This window comes from Pundamilia nyererei, unplaced genomic scaffold (assembly GCF_000239375.1).
Source record: "Pundamilia nyererei isolate P.nyererei 1_Seehausen unplaced genomic scaffold, PunNye1.0 scaffold00002, whole genome shotgun sequence".
Taxonomy (NCBI): domain Eukaryota; kingdom Metazoa; phylum Chordata; class Actinopteri; order Cichliformes; family Cichlidae; genus Pundamilia; species Pundamilia nyererei.
In genome coordinates this window covers 6,581,047-6,588,781 of record NW_005187403.1, presented here as the reverse complement: position 1 = coordinate 6,588,781, position 7,735 = coordinate 6,581,047, and the positions used below count along the sequence as shown (strand labels likewise).

The 7,735-nt window shown below is 39.6% G+C and overlaps 1 protein-coding gene across 1 annotated transcript in view; it reads left to right on the top strand.

Annotated features, from left to right (window-relative positions):
- The window catches only part of itga1 (integrin, alpha 1), a 58,927-nt gene that overhangs the window by 4,971 nt on the left and 46,221 nt on the right, over positions 1–7,735 (top strand). The gene's annotated exons all lie outside the window — the stretch shown is intronic.

Here is a 7,735-nt window from a genome sequence, read left to right as displayed (position 1 = left end):
TCTAGTTTATACCAATGACACAAAGCACTTGTAATCATGGGATAAAATAGCCTCAAATCAGTGTTCGCTTTCTGGATATTTTCCAGTGCTTTCAGCTGGATTTCACAGCCTTCGTCAACGCTTGCAGTTTTGTAAGGAGGCGGGGTGGAGGCTGTAAACCAGTCTTAGTTCAAGAATAGTTTTCTTTCTCGTTTAACGATTTCTTGATAATTTTGACCTTTGTGATGAAACCACCATATGCAGGCCTTTGTTTTCTGTTCTGTGAAAACAAATCTCATGCCAAATAAAGGGGCGCCTCAGAGCCAGTTTTTATGACACAAAGCGGCTTCTCCTGTATTGGAACGATAGCTTAAATTTGCTAGATTTTTTTTTCTGTTAGTTGTTATTAAAGACGTCTAACAGAAAAATACAGATATAGTGAAACTCTAGCTGGAGCTGAAGTTGTGTTTATTCTTCCCAGTGGTTTGATATTGTTAGTTACCTGCAGCTTCACAGGATTCAGCTGTGTGTCTCCAAAGTGACAGTGTTGTGTGTATTTATACCTGCAGTTAAGTCGAATTATGTCTAAGTAGCAGCCACTGAATAAGTGTTTTAACACATGTCATGTATAGCTCAAATGAGCCTCTTTGATCACAGCCGTTTGTTGTAATGCTCCTTTTTCTTGTCTCGCGTTTCTTGCCTTGGTCGTTGAACAAAGGGGCCCATCTTCAGAACTACAATACACAAATCTCATGCAACTAGCCTGAATGTGAATCAGTTGCCTTCTGAGCTGGTGCAACAGTGTGTGCAACAGTGTGTGCAACAGCTGAAATGTTTTTGTGCAATTTGCATTGAAATTAGTTTTCTCATGAGATGCTAACATTTTTTTTGCAAACCTTCACACAGTGATACTGGTGCCAGTGACCCCACATGCCACTGTAGCAGCCACCACAGAGGAAGTGAAAATGCGTGGTTTGCCAACAGAAAATGTATGTGGCGTATCTCATGCTTCAGCAAAGGTCAGATTCACAGTGTGAATGCTGATTTGCATGCTGAAAACTCAAGTGAGAATGATGCATACGGCACAACATGGCTATATTTAGACAAGAGGAAATTGTTAGTTAAGGTAGCGTTTAGCTCAGAGTTCTGTTGCAAACTCTGCTGTAGTATTTCAGCTGTTTACTGCAAACATTTAGAAAAAAAAGATGTAATTGTTGCTGTGACAACCACTACTTAAACTTGGGTGAACTGCTCGTTCTAAACAAGTTCTCTTTCATTTGCACAGCTTTCAGTTAATACTCTTGCTGGAAATTTGGTGGCTGTAATGCCAAACGTAGCATGCAAGAAATGCTTGGAAGCATGGAAGATCCATCATATGAGAAGACACAACGATCCAACTTCTTATCCGATTCTGATATAATACCCGATACCTTATCCTTGAGTATTCCATTACACGCAATGCTGATGTGATGTGGTACTTTTGGTTGCTCCCTTATTTCTCAACTGGTTGCCATGGTGAATGTTCTTCTTAGCACAGTTTTTGCCCTCGCTGACACAATCCTCCTGTTTGTCCTGGGACCAGCATTGAGAGTACACTAACTTATGACCCCCTGAGGCTGGACTTACGTCTCTTCTTGGTCTCAAACCAAGGACACAGAGATTCGTTAACTCTGTTAACCATTTCATCACTGAGGCACACAGAGCACTGACATGATGTTCGTGTCAATTTACTTATGAATAAACTGTCTTCCTCTTTCTTGTAATCAAATAAAATTACAACAGATCTGCATCCACCAGAACTTTTTCCAGAGAAGATTCTGAAGTAACGTTTTGGGCATTTATTACTTTCTTATCAAGAAGCATATACACACAGACCTAAGGAATATACCACATTTCAGATTCCACTCAATAGCTCTGTGTGTGTGTTTAAAGTCTTATTTTATGTTTGTTGCTCTGCTTAAGACATCGTGAAACCTACTCTGTGTTAAGCACGTTGAGTGTCCGTATAATCCTATATGAACTAAACTGCTATTGCCTTTAATTCTCCAAATGCATAAAACAGTAGATATTTGATAATCAAGGATGCCATCGTAATCTGAAGTAAAGTCTCAAACAATGATTTATTAATTGCCTTTGTTTTTGGAATACTCTTCATGGACCTTTGTCTTTTTTCATGTGATTTGAAAGTGTTATGCAAGACTGATTTATAATATATATAGAGTGATTTATATATTATGTATGTGTTCAGGCTTTTTATATCAGTTTGTCAGGGACTGCAGTGACAGGAGCTATTTCCATGCCCTACACTACAGTCAAAATGAGTCTGGCACATTCAGATTTTTGCATGTTTGCAGTAACCCATTTAAATAAAATAAAGATCAAATATAATACACCAATACATCCAAGAGTATATATTTGCTAAATTGGTATTTGTTGTAAAAAAAACTCAGTGTGAGCGTAGTTACCGCAACGCTGATGTCATTTATCGTCAATGCATTTTCACTTTGTCCTGTTTTGAGTCTCACTCGCAAAATGACATCAGGGTGAAGTAAATGTGTGCAAACATCTAGTGTGGAGTGGTGCTGACAAGAAACGGGTGAAAGAATAACTTGAGTTTCCAAGAAGTTTTGCTACTGTGAGTGCAATGAAAGTACTATCAACTGAACAAAGCATGAGCGACAGAAAGAAGGCGACAGTAAACAGTCGGGGTAGCGAGTGTGAACTGTGTCCAACCTGCTGAATTATTTCTGTTGGCCTCCTCCACGCCATATTAGCTCTCCAGCTAAAAGCTGGTGCTGCACAGCTGTTCATGTGTGGTATTGTAAACAAAGAACAACAAAGAACTTAATTTAATAGATTGTGTCACTGTCACTGATATTGATAGCATAGCATTCTGTAGTACTCTCTTATCTTAATAACAGATTGGTGCATCACTAGACTACAGGGTAACCACATCTGAACTCAAAAAGGCATATATGCAGCACTTCCCCCCATGTCTCCTTCATCTCCCACATAATATATATGTCTTGCAGGTCTTTGTAGTAGTGATCTATGAATCATATATACAGCCTTTGATACAGACGATCCACTCAGGCATTCATAGTGTTAAGCTGCTTAGTTCTTCTTAAATTTAATGGAAGTAATCATACAGAGAACGGAAAAAAAAGAATAAAAAGGAAGAGGAGGATTAAATCTTTCTTGTACCTCGCTTTGCGTCTGTTTCATAAAGGTGCGTGATCTGTGCGCAGAACAAGACAAATATGTGCATGTGGGGAAAAAATAGTCAACACCAACTACTGCATCAAAGATCAGATGAACCTACGCAAGCTTGGATCAATAGTGTCATGCATACGGTATCTGTTTTCCTGATGTATGATAGTCTTCTCTTTCTTTTGCCTCACTTCTTGCAGGAAAGCCAGCTGCAGTGATGGGTGACATGTGTTTTGCTTGGAGGGTTTACCTTTTTAGGCTTGAGCATAAGAAGCTAAAAATGTAGGAAAAGAAAGCAAAATCTGACGTTAGTCCTGGAACAAAAACTGTTGATTGATCATTTTGGTAATGGATCACGTAAGTTATTGTTCAAATAAATGCATCAGGTTCTCACCTTTTAAGAAGAATTTTTTGGATTGACTCTGGAAAATAAAAACCCTAAATTTATTGCCATCTCCTTGATATTATCCACTATTTTCTGACAGTGCAAAGCAACTATTGCTCTGTCACCAAGTCCATATTAAAAACTTAGGAAGATTCACTTTTAGTGATTAACTGCAATTACTTAGAGTAAACTGTAAATGATTAAAGGTAATCATTTAATTGAGAAGCCTTCTTCTTGTCAGTAACTCTACCACAGTGTCACATGAAGTTCATTTAGATGATGACAAACTCATGCATCCGGAGTGTGCGCAGAGTTTACTGATGTCACAAAAAAAAAGCGAAGCTGGCAGGATGCTACAGTTACTGGATAAACAAGACAAAGAAGCATATTTCTTGAAACATTGTGATGTCACAGAAAAGTTCAAAGATGCTGCCTCGAGCCTGCAAAACCACCAAGCCCACCCACATGTCTTAGTCTCATATACTGTTGCCTGAACAAGCGACAGATGTGTAACAGTTTTTCCTGGTGCTGACTGCTGTCTGTGCAGCATATGGCACCCATGTGAGGTGGAGGTGGAAGATGCACAGAGTCAGGTAAAGCTGGTGTGTCTTCTAAAAGCAGTAATGGCGTTACTGGTTGGTAATCAAAGATGCATATCAGCTCGAAGGGAGAAAGATGCATGGTGTGGGCACATTGTGGATAACAGGCATTCACAGAGCCATGAAATGTGAAAAATTAAAGTGGAAGAAATTTTTTTAAAAAGAACTATTTTTACCTTCAATGACTCACAGTAAACTAGCAACAGTCCATTTCCCCTAACAAACACTGTCTGACCACCTTGAAGCCACCCACTCTCTGCTTCACACAGAAAAGGACATTCATAGCAAGGTGGATATGTTTAAAGTTGGATTAGTCATTGCTGACACTGAATGCCAGTGTAGTCCCATTTTTACCAAAATGTGCAAAACTGAAATATTTTTAGTATTTTTTTTTTATTACAGAAATAAGCTGAAATAACATTCATGAAGAATATTTGGCTCATATATGCTCCACTGTCTTTACCAGCTAGCTGCTAATACTAACCACAGCCCTGGTACGTGGTTCTGCACAGGGACTATGCAGTAGGATTTTAATGCTTTTTCACTGCAGGAACCTCCCTGTTATGTTAACACTAGATTCTCGATGCTGATTAACTTCATCCAAAATGATAATGAAAGAACTTGATGAAACACCCAGTGATGGGATAGCTCGAAATATGCGTTGTTTTGTTTTCTATTAGATGGATATCATCATGATCTTACTCATCATAATCATGCACTGGAAAGCATGGTTGGGACTTTCCCATCACCATCACCATGCCAGTGAACTACTTGGAGACTGGAAGAAGACTGGGCTGGAAATGTAGCATGTAGCAGCGTCAGTGTTGTGACATGCTGATGCATTCATATATTTTCATTCCTTTAACGGTCATGGTCATTACTATCACATAGTCATAATACTGTAACTACGCGATAGTAATTTCAGTTGTTTCTACAGCAAACCTTCGACAGCAAAACTTTCTTTGTGTGCTTCACACTTTACAATAACCTGTGATTTGTGATTCAACATGGGCCAGATGAGCTACCCCGTCCCTGATGTTCTGGTTTATTGTTAATGATTCAATGAAAGGTAATAATTGTGGTATGTAGGGCGTGAACTCTATTTCATTCGGATGTGGGCCATGCCAGAAGCACAGCACGAGACACACTTTTCAGAGTAAAAGCATTGACTTGATTGCTAAAGCTTTTTAAAGCTTAAGTATTACTTCACGCTGTGACACTCGACACACTTTTGTATTGTTTTTCCTTTTTTCTTGCTGATTTGCGACGCTTTCGTCTAACTTGCAGGCATTTTATTGTCAGTATCTTCGTCAGTGGCATATTGGACAGCTACAATAGATTTCACACCTAATATTAACAACAGCAGGTGTTATTTTAATTGTCCTTGGGGTCCAAATATACTCAAGTGCAGTGTAGAAGGGAAAATTGAATCCCTGCTACGTGTGTGTTAATGGTGACTTGTGGTAAAGCTCACCAGGGCTGGGTTTTACCACAGAAAATTACTCATTTCTGTCTGAGGTGCTGTGTCTGCCAGAGCTGCAGACGGAGAAGTGAGGGGGGAAATTAAAAAAAGCTTGGTGTCGCCATGGCAGTGCTTGTGCTAAACCTTTTTTTGTCGTATGAAGTCATCTCCAGAAGTCAAATTGATATTTCCTGTCTCGCTCCTGAAAGCTGGATACATATTGTGTCTGTGTTTAATTTTTTTTGCTTAATAGTTACAGTTTTCTGTGAGATGACTGACAGATTGTAGGGGTGATCTCTGTGAAGTGTTTTAAAAGGCTTATTTTCCTACGAGTGTCCTAAAAGCCCAGAGATAAGAGCTGAAAAATCCCCCAAAGACACACACGTCACGTCTTTTGGTTTCATAAACGAACGAGATACCCGTGAAGGTGCTACATCACAAATCGTGTCAGTTTACTAAGGTCTTAACCCCCACAGGAGGTCAAGCCACACACATGCATCAGCAGCTAGAAGCATTCTGCATGTTTTTTTTCACACTTCATCATCTGTCCACACTTTTCCTCAGGCTGTTACAATTTTAGCATTCCCAGGAGCTTGCTTTTAACCCCTTTGAGTGGTTGGGGTTGTAATTACATAAAAATACATTCATTAAAAAACAAAACAAAAAAACCCCCAAAACAAACAAACAAAAAAACTTCTTTCCAACATTTTTGTGAGCCATTCATTATTCCCAGAAATTTATACCTATCTACCTGCAGACAGCTTGTGTACGCCGAGGTATTTTTCAGTCATGCGACCTTCGGCACTGCACAGTTGTTGTGAGGCATTAGGAGCAAAGTGGACAGGGGCAGAGGCAACGGGGCGGATTGGGAGGCAGAGGGGAAAGCTGTTGGTGAGACAATGCGAAGTCAGACGGGAGGTCCCGTCTCCGAACATGTGCTGAAGGAGGACAGCACCTTATCTTCAGTTTGAGTGAAAACAAGCAGACAAGTTAGAAAGCTTAAGTTGGAGCCAAGGCTAAACGATTCCCCGTTTCCCAGTCTTTATGTTACGCTGTCTTTAGCTTCATATTACGTGCTATCAGATTTCATTGGACACCTACCTACACCAGAAGCAGTCATTACAGTTTAAAACTCGATAACTTTTGCTAAAAATGCTAAATCAAGTTGCACCATCAATTCCACTTCTTCTTTCTTTTTCCTGAAAGAATAAGGTGACGATTCGCTGTATGAGTTTGCCTGGAAAGTGCAATGATGCGTGGTTTTCTTGAAACGTGCACTTTAACGACAGTAAAGAAGAACTCTCTAGAGGCTTAAATGTAAACCTAATGTTTTGTGGAAGCGAATGCAAAACGTTAACACCTTGTCTTTTTTCTTCATGTGTTATTTCAGTCACGTATGAAGTGAGTTTTGCCTTACTGCACCGTGAGAAGCAGGGGGTAGTAAGTCAGAGTCGCTGTGATTTGATCACTTAGTCTTTTATTTTTGCCATATTTCCTTTTTGTGCTCATTAGGTTGCACAAACGTCTTCCAGGAGTGGGGCTCCTGGCTGTATGTTGTGCAGGTGAAGACACATACAGCATTCATTTAAGGTGGTAGGGTCATGCATCTGGAGATAGTGTGAGATAGGTGGTGTGGTACCCTCTGCTTATCTTTATCTTTATCTTTTGGCAAAAAGATAATGCTGAATCACTAACACTACAAATGTGTTAGTGATTCAGCTCAAAAGCACTAAATGTTGGCTGTTAGCGTTTTTCTTTCTTTCTTTTTCTTTAATTTTTTCCATGACTTTTTCTCTCTGTATTGTGCCACAACATGTGACACTCTTACACTTTGACTGTGTTACAGAAACTTCCTTCAGTCACTGTATATACAGGCTTTTCCCACTGCATTCTTTTCTTACACAGCTCCCTGACGGCGCCAACCTGTCAGTTGCTTGTTAAACTCATGTTGTTTTGGGTGTAGTTTGTGATATAGTTTTCTCTCTTCTTTTTTTTGTTAAACAGGATTTAGGTCTGCCTGTAGTCATTTCCTTGTTTTTGCCCATGTGAACTAATCAGGGGCCCATAACTTCTTGCCAGAAGAAACACATAAGGAGTGTC